The following is a 15,533-nucleotide window of genomic DNA, read 5'->3' on the forward strand; positions in this document are numbered from 1 at the left end:
ACATTTTGTCAGGTTGCACAATGCTTCTGCGAGTGAGGTAAACGTGTCTGAGGCAAAGTACAGGATGGCCAGTCCTCGGGAAAAATACGCACAGTTCGGCACAAAAATGACAGCCTTCCAAACGTTACACAATCACTTGCTCAGAATCCCAGATAATTAAGAAAGAAACAAACCAACATCAATTCAGATGCTCTACATGAAGGGAGAAGCCATGTGTTTTAGGGACTAGGTAAATGTTTAAAAAAGTAATAAAAAGAATGGAGTGCCTGGTCAAAAAAGCCCATGTAGGGTCAGTGCCAGAGGGTCCTGGACAGACAGACAGACAGGCAGAAGAGACAGAAGTTTGCAGACACATAACAGACCTCTGGTGTGCAGGGGGTATGTGTGACAGCTTTGTTCAATAAGACAAGCTTGTGGATCTCTTAGGTTGGAGGAAAACAGTTCAATTGATATGTAAACTAGCAGCAGTAGGATGAAAATAGAAATTCTCTACAAACCACACCAGCCAGAGTTGGGGTTGCAAAACATTGAGAATATAAATGTATCTCTGAGACTTCAGGAAGTAAAGTCCTTTTACATCTTCACAGGCACTGCCAGCCCTCTGAAACCGTTTTCCTTTTCCTTTTCTTGTATGGAGACACAAATTCCCTCCTTTCTTCCCCTGACCTTTTGTTTTACTCTATCTGAGTTGGAAAATATCTCCTTTGATTGTCAGAGTGTTGCTTTCATTTGTAATTCTACTTTGTTTTGCAAAATCATTCAGGAATTCTTCTTGATCCAAAGGCAGTTGTTTGAAAGCATTTCAGTAAAGCCTGTAGGAAGACAGACATCTATTTATTCGTCTGGTATTCGCTTTCTCCATCATTTTCCTTGTTCTTTCCTTGACTTCGCTGATGACCACTAATTTGTGCATTTAGAATTCAAGGAAAAGCCTGCTTTTATATTTTCAGAAAAAGCTAGTGTTATTTTCTATCCTTTGCAAGATGCAGTATGTGCAATTTTCTTCTTGCCTCGAGGTCTGAAATCACCACAACAATGCCTTCTGCCATCAAGGTCTCAGAGGCTCCTTTACAACAAAACACTTGAACAAACACTTAAAGTTAAATCTCTGCATATCCTTATCGAAGATGGTGAAGTATGAATATACCTTGAAATGCACAAGGTTTTTGTGCAAAGGTACTAAAGATTTGCATTCAGAAAGGAACTGATGAAAGTTTTGCACTAGAAGTCGCTTTTAGCTTGAAATGGCTTTTCAGTTGATAGCAAAAATTTCACATTATTCAACATTCCACAAGAAAGAAAAAAAAAATAAGCTCAAAGCCAAGCTTCCAACCGGAAACTATATAAGTATATGTATTTCATTCTTACAAAGTTTGAAAAATTAAGAAAATTGCAAGGCTATTATCTCTAGGTCTAAACTAAAAAATGACATGAAAATGTAGGGAAAAGAGATCTGTTGTTTGTTTTCCCTGTTTTGTGGTATGTAAAAGAGCCTGAAAGGTTTGGAGATGAGATACGGTCTCCTCTGAGGCTGGGTCCAGTTCCCCATGTTTGCAGTGGTTGAGCTGGGTATTCCTGAACTTTCAGGCTTCGTCAGTTCTCCTCTTTGGAAGGACAATTTGCAATGCTGCTTTCTGTAGCTGTAAATTACTACATAAGCGTTAAAGTACTGGAAAATTGCCCTGAAATGCTGTTCCTTTTACCTTAGCATAATCAGATGTGTTTCAGGGACTGATTTGCAACCCTAGAGGTGTCTCCAGGATCACGGTATGGGCATGGTACCATAAAACCAGCTAAGATGCCCAAGGGCTGGAAGTGCCCAGAGAAGAACTGTAAATATTTGCAGCAGGCAAATGCACTTAGGGATAGATTAGTAACCTGTTTCTGACATAGGGAATCCATCAGGAAGTCTTCACACAAATAATCTGAAAGATCAGACCCGGTGTCATTCGGATTAAGATGTCACTATGCTGTTATCTGGGATGAAGTGTAGGATTTATATAAACATCTTTCTCTTGCTGAGAATCAGCCAATTCAAACAACTCGTGTAAGTGGTTTCCATGCTAAAGAGGACTGTGTTTACATCTTGAGCAGCTGTCGCTGTACTGTGGACCTGCATGGGGAATAAAAAGAAAAAAGAAAAAAAAAAACTCTTTAATTTCACATTTATTACCCTGTTTCCAGTCCTCTTGGACATAGTGGCCGCTTTGTTCATCTGGCAGCAAAAAAAAAAAAAAAAAACAAACAGGCAATTTGGCCAGAAGAAGGAATATTCCTGCTTTGTGGGATCCCCGGGTTTTGTGAAGTGCTGTTGTGATTCTTCTGCCACTCCCTTCCAGAGATGAGAAAGGAAAGAAAAGACAGAGGGGGGAGGGGGAAGGGAAGAGAGATGTTTTTCTGCTAGACTGGCTTTACGTGAGCCGTATAGAGACATCTTCTGTTGACGTCTAACTTAGTCACTGCAGCTCATTTTCTGCCTCTCTCAGTAATACAGGGGAAGGATCTGGGAGCCTGGGATAGCGGGGCTCTGGACTGATCATTGCTCTCTTGATATTAAATGCTGCAGCAGCTGTCACACCTGTATTAGGCACCTCCAGTGTGATGCCTTAGAGAAAACCTTCGAGACCTGGGGCTGAAGGTTTGTAACGGATGGTTTAAAACTAGTTTCTGAGCACTCTGATCACCTGCACTGAGTTTTCCTGACAGAGGATCGGCATCCTTATTTCTCCCTTAAGAACAAAATGTTAAGTCCTGTTCTTCAGTGTTTATTCTTTCCAGATACAAATACAAGAAACCCCACCTTGTGCAACTCTGTTTGCAGCCTGAGCACTTCAAAAAGACCGAAGCATAAGGAGGAATGTAGCCCTTTAAATCTTACTCAATCTGCAATTTGTATCTCCTTGACAAAAATTCTTTCTTTAAAATTTGGAACCTGTGTGTTAACGAATCTCACCTTTCCTAGCTAGTCCAAGTTAGGTCTGATGAAAGCCACCTTTGATTTATTTTTTTTTTTGTTTGCATTAAATGTCTTTTTGAACTCTGGTGTGGGTGGCTGACCTTTAGAATAAAAAGCCATCCTGGTGCAATGCAGCTAGAAGCATTGAACAAGTGCACTGACAGTTAAATGAAAAGTGACTGGCTGGGCTGAGGTACACCTGTCACATTAATGCTGCCAGGGGATCTTGGTGCTCACATGCTTGTTTGTTATGTGTTTTTTTTTTGTTTGTTTGTTTGTTTGTTTTTGTTTGTTTGTTTGTTTTGTTGTTTTTTTCCCTATAAATCTTAGTTCTATAAATTTGCTAGGGAGATTTACATCTACATCTCTGGCTCCAGAGGCACCCTGCATGATACTTAGAGGAACTCTGGTTCCTTTTCTCTGGAATGCAAGATCAAGTGAGGGCTTACACATTAAAAATGAAAAACTAAATCAAACAGCAGTGGCTTATTCTTTAAAGTAAACAGAGCAAAGGCTATCAGTGTCAGCCACAGCAGCAGTCAGGTGCGTGCTGACAAAGGAAAGTGTGGAAAAAAAAATCCTAACAGAAGAAGCTATTGGGGTTTGCTTACTTTTTCTAGAGAATGTAATATTTTTAAAGAATGTAGGTAGATTTACACTATAATAACAACAACAACAGCAACCCACCAGAAGGCAGATTTGTTTGCAGTAAAACCATTGAACTTTATCTAGCTTACGACCCTGCTTGGAAAAGTGCTGAGCACCCCAAGGTTCAGAAAGGTCATTAGAAAATTAGGTGATGCTCTCAGAGTTAAGTGCAGTGTCAGGATGAGGCAATGTTTAAGGAAATGACTCCCAGATTTACCATTAAGCTGTAAGTGAGGAACTCTAGACCCATTTTACCAACAGGTAAAGCTATTTTGCCCAGTAATACCAAAGGAGGCAGCAATTCACTGCCCCTGCTGTTGTTTACTTTGCTTCTTGGGTAAGGAGGGGGAGAGGAGGATAAAAAAAAAAAAAAAAAAAAGTGTTTCATTTTCGTTTCCTGGGCTGCCTGGATTCTGTTATCTGTTCTGGGTTTCTTAACCCCATACTAAATTATGTGTTTTACTATTGTTTGCTCCATCAGGGGTTAACTTCAGTGCAACGCAGTACAAAATTAGAGTGCGACAATAAAAATAAAAAGTCTCTTTTATGAAAATGGCAAAAATCAAGAATAACCGTATTTCCATATAATGGCAGGTATGTATCAGGGAGGAACATTAGTATCTTGTCAATGATAACATCTTATCAGTGAGAAGTCAGTGATTTCAGACTTCTTATTCCTTTTTTTCATATGCAAAGCTGTTACTAGTGGCTGATCTATATTCCGAATTATGTGGATATAATGCAAAGGAGATGAACCTGCCTGAACAGCAGCATTGCAGTGACTTTTGGCAATGGCATTTTGCTCTGTACTCTTGCACCAGAGCCATGTCCAACAGATACTGCTGGGCTAAACAAAGGTTAGGAGGAGCAGAAGGCAATGCAGGTTGTATGCCAGAAAATGCTGGAAAGAAATCCCAGAAGGATGGCTCACTGTGATAAAGTTGTCTTCCAGGCAGATTTAAAAATTATGTCAGACAACAGAGATGTTTACAGCTGCTTTGCTTCCCATGCTCCAAAGTCCAGCCTAGCCAGGCTGGGCTGCAGTCCTTTGTCTCTACCTGTTGAAGTGTCACCAGTGCGAGCACTCATGTCCCTGAAAATAACATCATGCAGAGGAGATTTGCTGAGTAACAACAACCCATTTCTGTCCTCAAAACAAAAAGTCTGACTGCATGTGAATAGTTTTTAGTGGTTGCAATAGTTAGATTTTTATTAGTGCTACTGTTTTTCCTAGTAGTAATGGCAAATTTTCATGACACATCCGAGCCAGATTAGTAACTGCTGCCCCTGAAGGGCAGATCGCAGATCTTATTTTACACTTTCCCTTTTCACCTTCCTTCTTCTGCCCCAATTCTTTCCCCCATCATTCAGCCAAGGAGAAAAAAAAAAAAAAAAAAACAACAACAACAACAACAGCAACTTTTTATTATTCCACTGAGTTTGCATAGCATTTTAGTGAACTCAATTCACTAAACCCCTTAGTTGTCTCTCCATGCCACTGGAGGAACATCACAGATAGCACAAGCTGTAGGTATTGTCTAGACATGGTGAGGGAGCACTGGTTTCCTCTTTTTCTGCAGCGGAACAACTACTTGGCTCCTCCCGCCTTACAAAGCCATGCCCCTAGCACTTCATCCCAGTAATATTTTCCCCATCAGCAAAGACAGTTTAAGAAGTTATTATTTTTCATGTTCCTCTACCTGTTTCCACTGTCTGCCGTATTTCTCCTATGTGCCATGAGCTATGATATTGACCAGATCTCTGAGATGATCCAAGTTTCTCTTCAGAAGTAGTTCTTTTAAAAAAAATAAATAAATCCTTCTGATCCTTCTGGTGGTTGTGACCAGAGCACAGCCCAAAGCAGCCCTGCAGCCCTCTCAGCCAGCACAGCTGAGGGCACTGAAGTACAGTTGTGAAATCCAGGTGAGTTTGCAAAGAAGGGAGTTGAACATTCAGGGACAGGGAGCAATGAGCTATTTTACACTGCTTTTCCAATAGAGAAGAAGAATGTCTAAGTTATGTGGATTTCATGTTTTTGTTTTCAGTAAAGACTGCAGCGAACACAACGTGGTAATGTTCAGCAACAGATGAACCAGAAATTCTAACCACTGATGTTAATATGAGTTTCTACAGTGACAAACAAAAGGCTAAGGACTTCAAGGTGGCAGCTGTGTTTTTGGCTTTGATCAAAGAAATTGAGAATTGGTGCCAGCTGGGAACTATTCAGCCTTTCCTGGGACTGACTGCAACAAAGAACCAATTTTGCTCTAGGGGCTTGTGGGCCTTATTTGTTACACCTGACTGACCTGTGCTATATTTATTGCCTGTAGGTAAAATACAGATTGTTTTCTAGGTTTGGAATGAAAAAAATACTCATCATCATAGCTGTGGCTGCTTGGCATCACAGACTGTGAAGTACTGTGCTTTTCTCCAAAGTCTAGATTACAGAAACCCCAAATCTAATACCTGTTCATAGTTCTTCATCTAGGGTTATGCCCACCCTCAATCAACAACACATAATGAGCCCCATGCATGCTGTAATTTATGTGCTTGTATAAAATACATTTGCCAGTTTAGATGTTTACATGGGATACAGATTTTTGTTTGTAAGGAATATATGTACAGAGAGCTGAATTTGTTGAACACCAGGCAGAAGGGAACATTGTCTTCCCCAGTGAGTTAACGACTTGTTTATATTAAATACTGAAATAGTCCTTAACAAGTTTCTATTTACCAGGAAATAACTCCACCTTACTATCTGAAAGGGGCATTGATAAGTTTCAAATTTAGAGGGAGGAGGCCATTAACGCTTCAGGAGAAATATCAAAATTATCACTCTGATGACGCTGCAGATCATAGGTATCCATGACGGAGTAAAGGTTTGAGTCTGAATATAACCTCAATAGGAGCCTAAGTGGTCATGCTCATGGCCTTCTAGAAGGTTTTCTTCTGAGTGAAAGATAAGAGTTTCATCCTAAGCATACCATGTAGGGGAGCATCTTGGCAGTATTTGGAGAAAAGAAATGTCTTGGAGTGGATCTGAAGTACATATATATAATCATTATTCTTTTTTGTTTATTATTATTTTATGTTAAATTTGAATTTAAACCAAGTAATCAGCTATTCAAACCACAATAAATAATTACTTATTATAACTGTGTCTATATCTACTTCTGTACATATTTCCCATTATCCATCTTGTGTTAAAAGCAATTTGAGAGTAATCCAAACATCAAAACGTGTATTTCTCTGGATGTGGTGACCCTTAAAGTTTGGGTTGTTAATCATTTTTCTGTGCTATCGCTCCAGTGAACGTGTTTTGGAGAACTGAAGTGTAAGTGTTCCTTCTTTAATCTATTTAACTGGTTTGAAATATAGAGCATCACTGCAAATAAAATTTTTTTCAGTAAGCAGCATTGGCCAGAGACTCTGAGTCTTGCACTGGTACAGGAAAGTGCTTGTGTTGAAACACAGATATAACTGGAAACAAAGATGCTGCAAAAAATAGTCTTAGAGGAACCATATTATCACAGTGTGAGAATCTTGCTTAAAATATCAGACACATGATTAAATAAGCAGATTAAAAGCAGCGCAATGCAGATAACTTATTATTATCACATATAACAAGAACATGAAAAATATTCAGTCTGCAATTGTGTGAATAATAAATAAAAAGGAAAAATATTTATTCTAGAAACTGCTTCAAGTATGTGACATTTGGGACAAATGCTACCTAACTATACCTCAGTTCAGCATCTAAGTTTCAAGAAGGTTTCAGAGCATCTACAGGTGGGAATCTAATGAGGAATATAGGTTCAGTGCCAGAAGGGACAGAACTTTTGTTTGTTTACAGTCAGATCTGCTTTCTGACCTTCACCCACTGAAAGCTCCCATTCAGCTTTTAAATTGTGGATGTTCTCACTAACAGTGCTTTCTAGACATCCTATTTCTTAGTACCATGACTAAAGCTCAGCTAGGCACATGCTGTTTACAATTGTTCATCTTTGCTAAGCTGCTCTTGATAATGTTATCTCAAACTGTTTCTAATGCTATCTTATACTATTCAGTATACTAAGGTCTCTTAAAGGAGTTAAAATTAAATTTTTGATCTGTACCTGAACCTTTGCGAAACCCTTTTGGAAAGTTTCTGTGGAGTTTAGCATTTTTTTTTATTACTTTTTTTTAATTTTTTTGTCTGTTAGAAGAGGTCTGTCTAGCTCTTTCTTGTATAAAGCGAGAACATCCAAGGAGTCATAGTAAGGTTTGTAATTTTTTGAATAATAGAACTACAATAGTGACATTAGAAAGGATAAAAAAGATCAAAGACACACACACTAATGTTTTAGGATCCATGTTATCTAGGTGGAATTCAGAAAAGACAGTGTGTGCAAGGTTATTTCATCTATCTTAAAAGTTCTTAGAAGAATTTCTCTTTCTATTTCCAAAGATATGTATGGTCTGCTGCTTTGAACTATTGTGGGCATTCTTGGGCTATGAAGACTTATTTTTCAAGCACCAAGAAATATGCAAGTCGTCACCAAAAGCTAGCAAAGATATAAATTATGTGCTATCAAAGCTTCAAAGTGAAGAGAGAAAAAAAGCAGCTACCACTGTGTGTTTCACAGAAGATATATTTTCCTAATGCAACCAATTTGACAAGAACAGCGCTCAGATGCTTGCAGTGATGGGAAGTAGTATAAAACACTAAGGCTGTCACCACTGTCAGAAGGTGACATTTTTACCCGGTCACATTAGCCACCTCATGCAGAAATGTATTAGAATCAACTTTTTGCCGTAAGACAAACGAGATGTTAACCATGCAGGGGCACATGGATAGTTACTTTCGGTGATAACCTACTTCACCATAGGATTTTAGCGAGCTCCGTAACTAGAGGTAATTTTGTAGAGGTGGAATTGCTATAAAGCCTTTCTTGTTGTGACTGGGAGAGAAATTTTGCTGTGTTTTATAGGTGACTAGTCAGAACAGGTTCTGCTACTACTTTCCTTCCAACTCAAATCTTCTTGCCTTTGTAAATACTCCATGTTAGACACCTTGTTATAACAGAAACCTTCTGTGTTTGTGAATATAAATCCCCAGATGAGATAGAGATAGAAAGATTTAACAAATAGAGATAAGTGTGAAAAGTCTGAAAATTAAGAAAATAAGAGCAGACAAAGATGTGAGAAGAGTAACACAGAAAAAATGGACTCTGGCCATCTTCTTGAAGAAGCTGTTCAGGAGAGAGCAGGAAAGTACGATATTGCTAGAACATTTTTTTTAAAGTGTCAAAAAAAAAAAAATCATAGATTTGGAAACTGCATTTTGTATGGTTTTGAATTAACTTCTGTAGAATACTACTGTCTGAATCCAGAGATGTAAACAATGAATGAAATTGATCCATCACTTTTCTCCTTTAAATAAAAAATAAAAAAACATGATTTCCTTTGCTTATATATATATATATATATATATATATATATATATAATTATTTTTCCCGTCACAGGGTCTTGGAATTGTTTTCTAACTATCTCTAGTCTTTGTCCTTTTTCCCTTTTCCGTAACTCACAATTGACCTGTTGAAGAACAATTGGGCCTGTTTTATGAAATCAATAGGAACTTTTTATTGCTTGCTGTTCCTTGCAGGGCTCCTTTATTTCCTTGTTCCTAACTGTGCTGCTGTCCTATGATATATATATATATTTTAAATTAGCAGACTAGTAACCAACCATGTAAATTGTCTTGTTGGTTCCTTTTCTACTTGGTCAAAGGAAAATTCAAACTGAAGTGCTTAAAAAATTACTTTGTGCAGGGAACAAAAAGAGCTTCTTTCATTATTCCAGGGTGGAGGAGGATGGATGGAAGAAATGAGTGTAGGGGTTTTCCTTCCTTTGAAGCTTTGTTCCTATCTCTGGTTACCTAAACCATACCCTGATAAGCAAGACAGGCTTTACTGCTAGTTTGTAAAGGACCTGTTCCCACATGTACAGAGCATCTCTTCTTCTATTAGGTATGAAGAAACGTATCAGATATGCCTGAGCTGAAATCAAGTCCTAACTCTGGCAGTCACTGAGAATAGTCATTACTTTTGTGTGTTTATCATCTTACAAAGTTGAGTTCAAAGGTACTTACAATGAGATAAAGAGAAATCTTGGCCTTTTAAAGTCTATGGGAGTTTTGCTGCTGATTTGGCTGGAATCAGGATTTCACCTTGAATATTTAGCCTGTTGAATGTCCTAAATTGCACTATAAAGCAGATGCTTTCCAGTCTTTAGTGGCTAATGTCCCCAGCTCTTGTAGATCCCTGCAAGACTTTAATTCCCGATCTTTGCTTGTCACATGTCCTATAAGCTACTTTCTTTGAAAAGTACTTTAGAAACAGGTGTGTACTCTGCACAGGTGTTAGACCGATGCAAAGTCTAAGTTGGCAGTCAGTTGGTCTTCTTGTGAGAGGGATTATTTATTTATTACTGATTAAATCAAACATCAGGCCTGACAGTGAAGTCTACTTATGATTTTAGCCTCCAGTAAAGAAGCCGGAGTTTAATTTTATTATGAGTTTGCCTTAGAATCATTTCATTCAGATTCATGACCCTGCACTCATGTATTGATATCCAAGAGATTAATCTTATTTTAAATGACAGGTGAAAGTCTTCAGATCAGGAACATGGTACATATCTATCTGTGCAGCAAGTCTCCAAATGGATTCTTCCTAGATAATTAACAGATTTCAAGGCAGTGACACAGTGATAATAATTCATCCCAGAGTTCAGATACATACTTGATTGACTTTAATTTAAATATGTTAAGGTAATAATAATAATAAATTCTTTAATTCAGGCATTGTAAGAGCTTAAAGGCAAGTGTCGGTTTGTGCTGTACCTCCCAGCAGATTAGTTTTCTAATATATCTGTTTTATAATGAAATTGCAGTGGCGAAGCTGTAATTTGGGTTATCTGCCAAATGTTCCTATGCCTATTTACATTATAAGCTTCAGCTGAAACTGACACATATTAGAAATTTCCCAAATACACACCAGATTCATAAAGCACACGGAGAGAATGAGATATTTTTAATTCAAGATGGAGACTCCTGCTCATCATAAGTCCATCTCAGTCATTTCGTCCTAATGAGCTTCTTTTAATAAGCACTAATAATTGTATTGACTGTACAGATTGCATTCTCAGGACCTGAGAATACTGAATCTCCTGCCACAAGGGGTGGTTCCTTGTAATTCTTGGTGGCGATAACGTGGAGGTCTGCTCTGTGCCTCCAACAGGTGCTTAACATGTTGTGGATGCTGGCCACAGGCAGGGCAACTGGAGGTGTCGTGCTCCTCTAACACTTCTCCCCTTAAATGCCAAGATACACCTTTACAGAAATTAAACAGCTCTGTTACTACGGCTCTAGCTTATCTATTACCATTCCTTTACCCTATACCCAGTCCTACTTGCTGGTTCCAGAGCAGTCTTTACTCGCATGCATGTCCTCTGCTTGCACGGTGGGCACCCTTTGATAAATCTGAGGGCTTACAGATAAATGCCCTACAGGGCCTTTTGGAAAGTGTTGGTTGTTAGTTTTGGAAGTTTTTGGTTGTTAACAAGAGTAAAGGGCAAATAGATAGCTGAGGTGGGGAAAGAAAATGACACCTCAGGACACAATTTTTGATAAAGGGAAAGGACTGTGTCAAAAATTTTGATACTTACATTTTTCAGACTTTATGAATTTAGAAAATCTGAATAGTCAACAGCTTGCAGTGGAAAAGAAATCTGAAGAATTGTTTGTATTAAAAACAAGAAATTATATGATTCTTCTATATGATTCTAACTCTGGGAACTTAGTCTTTCAGCATTTCACTTTGCAGCTCCCTGTATGACCCTAAATATTTCAGGAAGGAAGTTTGATCACAAAGAAATCACTAAAATAAGAATTTTTCTGCCTTTATGAAAAGCCAGGTATTTTCTTCAGAATGCTGAATGAATGGCATTTTCAGATCTTACTGATGCTAGGCTGAATGTGAAGAAATTATAGCGAAAGCACTGAATTATATTTACATTCATGCAGAACCAAGGGGAGATCAGAATCAGCAATAACATAGCTTTTTATTTTAGAAAAGATCAACAATATAGTCAATATCTACTACCATCATAGTTCTTAAGGAACTGTACCCTGATCTCCTATCTCTAGTGATTAGTCCAATGAGCTCAATTAAAGCAAAGAAAGTTATTTAGCATTACGTTTGCTAAAAATAGGCCTGAGGCCTTATGGCCTTAGACAGATTAAGCTATGTCTCAGGTGGTGAAAGGACAAACTTCTCTTCCATTATGTCATTATAGATCTATATCTCTCTGAAGGTAAGCTTACACGTTTAAAAAAATAAAAATAATAATAATACTCAGCATCTTAAAAGAAATCACTATTGTCACCTATCTGTGTTTTCCTGCTTTTTTGTCCTACCTGCCTACAATGTGGAAAGTATTAGAAGTGAACATTCTTTATTTCCCAGACTTATAAATAAATCATACACTTTTGTTCTGTCTGCTTTTCTTCTGATTGCACATCAGCAAGTGATTGCAATTGCTTCAGCATAGATACATTTTTGCAAAGTACATCCCACAGTCAAATAAGCAACTTTCACATTTCTGTTAAAAAAAAAAAAAAAAAAAAAAAAAAAAAAAAAAAAACACCTCTGTGTAATTTTATTCCTGTTTTATATTTCTAGAAATCCTTCCCCTAACCTTTTCTGAAAAGCAGCAGTATCTATAATGTTAGAGTTAAAAGCATCAGCTTTCTCACTGTGGCAATTAAGCTGCTCTGTGATTAGCAGTGGGTTATGCAATAGACTAGGAGACATTGCATCTACCCTTCTGCTTTTTCTCCAAGGGCTAGTAAAGTAACATTTCATGTTATCAAGGACAGGAGCACCCTGAGAACCTACATAGATCTATGGTCCTGGAGAAAATACAACTGCCATAAATACCATTTTTTGCAGTAACTAATGTGTATGTAGCTTGTAACTCAGTCCAAAGCTTTTGGAAGTGAAAATCTTTTTCACTGGAAAGCATTAGTGATGAATTTGGTACTGTGCAGGTACTGTAATGAGTACAAAGGAAATGAAATAAATAAATATTAACACAAAATTTTTACTTCAACAGGTTTATTTCTTCAGTAGGTATTTATTCTTTAGCAGTTTCATCATAGATCATAGCCTGGTACAATATATTAGTAGGATACAGTTTCTACACCAGGCTAGATACATTGGTACCAACATTTCTTATTTTTTAAGGGGTTTTATAACTTTGTTGTCAGGCTTTCCCTTGGGCTAAGCCTTGGGTGAAGCAAACCTATATGCAGAAAAAGCATTTAATTAAAAAAAAAATAAAAATCTTTAAATCCTGGATCTCTCCTTTCTTTTAGATCAAACTGTGGCAAAGTGATGTCAATGACATCACTCTGATAACACTGGAGTAACATTGCTCTTGCTGTGTTACTTTCTCATTCCTACTCTGACTACCCCTCTCTTCCTCCCTCCAGCCCTGGTCTGTCCCTCTGGCTAGATGTTTACAGGTTAGGCAATGAATGAGGAAGCATTTTCTCTCTAACACTTTGTGATCTGATTCCACAAATAGTTTCCCAGGCACAGAGTCCAGCTAAGATCAATGAGATCATTCACATAAGCAAATAAAGATTTGCAGGATCAGGCCCTTGATCACCTCCTCTCTTCTCCTGGGACTAATGTTCTTTCCCAGCACCACCATAACAACACACTTTGGCATCTCTTACTGTTTTCCTGCCAGTTTGACCATTCAATATATTTTTTATCCCTTAACTTCATTGAAAGTTCCATCTGTCCTTTGCTTTCCCAAAATTTGTTTGGGAAAAGTGAAAACTCAGGTAAAATTATTATTTTTTTTTTTTCCCCTCTTATGTTTAATTACTGGAGCATGATTTCTTCTCTGAATCCTGAAGTGTTAGTCCATGCTTCCTCCAGAGGCTTTCTATCCTGCAATGGTTCAGCTCCCATGCTCACTATGCCACAGAGAATTATCATTATTAGTGAAAAATTATTTCTTTACATCTATGCACACCAAGAGCATCGTTTTTACAGTGGGTTGCATCATGTGATGTCAGAGGTTTAAAGAAAACAATTTCTTAGTGGGAAAAATAGAGAAACCACCAAAGAGCCCAGGGCTGCTTCATTTGAAATCAACAGAGATTTGGACATGGAGTTCAGTGGGAACAGAATTAGCTCCCAAGACTGTAAGACCACTCAGTCCCAGAGAGCCTGATTTACACAAACACTTCTTTCTATAAGAAATAATATATTCCCCAAAGCAGTAAGGAGAAGAGCCTGTAAATGCTTAAATGCTTCCTCCTGTGCCACCAGTACCTTATTGCCCCCACCCAGTCTTTTTTATGGTGGGCTAGAAAGGGAAAAGGAGAGACTTTCAGCACCCAGAAAATCTCTCTGATAAGAAGTGTTTTCAGATGTGGTTCCTGTGAGATCAGTGACAAGGGAGGACTCACACAGCAGAGGGCTTATGGGGAAGGAAAAGGTGTGCAGCAAGAGGCTGTGGGAAGGGACACAGAGGAACAGTGCTACAGTGCTCCCTTTCCATTTTGATATTTAAAAATTAGGGCTTGTCCTACATTTGTTGCTTTGGTAGAAGCCTGCAAATTATACTCAGCTGTCACGTGGGCACCTGTAAGTGTACAGAATTGCTAGGAATGGGTGTGCAAGGACCCTGATAACCTCCCAAAGTTTCTCCAGAAGTCTTCTGATGGAGAGAGGACTCTTTAGCAAAGACTGAGTGTTCTGTGGAGAGGCAGGAGGGCCTTGAGCAGGCTCACCTCCAGTCATGCCATGGCTGAGTGTGGTCTATGTGGGTTGTTAAGGGCTGAGGGGGTGTTTCAGCCACCATGTCAGCTGCTTGAACCTGCCAGTGTGGTCAACAGACTTGACTCCGTATAGATACAGGTACAAATCCAGCAAGTCCCTCTGTAGACATGCCTACAGATAGTGTTGTAGACATGCCATAGAAGTGCTATATTCATTCTGAGATCCATTATATTGAAAAATAAGAAGAGTTCCCTACCTGAACAGCCCCTCAGCCTTTCAGGACAGTGACCCATCATTGCTCTTATGTGACACCTCCTCTGAGACATTTTTTCCCTTATGAATGGAGCTGGGATGCCAATCCAATGGGGCAGCTAGAGAGAAAATCAGCAGACATAAGTCACAAGCTTTGGAAAGTTACCCAAATGTAGTCCTGCCATTTACCTTAATGTATTATATTTTATTCTGTTGCATTATCCTTGAATGCCTAAGTAAGCCTGTATTATGGCATTATTTGTTACTGGCAAGTTATTGGCTACACAGCTGTATTTCACTACAGAGAAATAAAAAAAGTGTACAAATTGTGTACTGGCTGTTCCTGGGCTTACAACCATTATATTCCCAATGGACATGTTGACAAAGATTTTAACGGTTGTGAACCAGCTATTTCTCTGCTCGTGGCTATTAGAAAGTCTCCACTGAGAAGCCAAAGGAGTTTGTAATGGTCATGAACCAGCTATTTCTGAGTTAATGGCTATTACAGATTCCTGAGAAATACCAGTGAAGTTTATCATGTTCACAAACTGAGTGTTTCTGTCTCACAGTAACTATAAACTCTACTGAGAAAGTGAAAGAGTTTGTAGTGGTCACACATGAGCTATTTCTAGGCTCAGTGCTATTACTAACTCAGATAAGAAGCCAAAAGTTCACAAAGTGGTATTTCTTTCGCCCCTGGCAAACTTCATGTAGAAACTGATAAAGCTACTAATGTTTCTCAGAAAACCACACTTTAATTCACAATAACACCTCTCAGAGTACTACAGTGGCACAAAATCTCTGCTCTGCTTAGAGCCACTGTGGCAACTTGCCAGGA

General features: G+C 38.5%; 1 long non-coding RNA gene across 1 annotated transcript in view; it reads right to left on the reverse strand.

Moving 5' to 3' along the window:
• Positions 1-1,674: 1,674 nt before the first annotated feature.
• LOC309873958 overlaps positions 1,675-15,533 on the reverse strand; it is a 67,677-nt gene continuing 53,818 nt past the window's right edge. Inside the window, exon 3 of the long non-coding RNA XR_014316768.1 lies at positions 1,675-2,113. This is a non-coding gene — a long non-coding RNA (uncharacterized lncRNA). The remainder of the gene's footprint in view (positions 2,114-15,533) is intronic.

The sequence above is a fragment of the Aythya marila genome (genome assembly GCF_965140915.1).
Source record: "Aythya marila genome assembly, chromosome: 1".
NCBI classification, from domain to species: Eukaryota; Metazoa; Chordata; class Aves; order Anseriformes; family Anatidae; genus Aythya; species Aythya marila.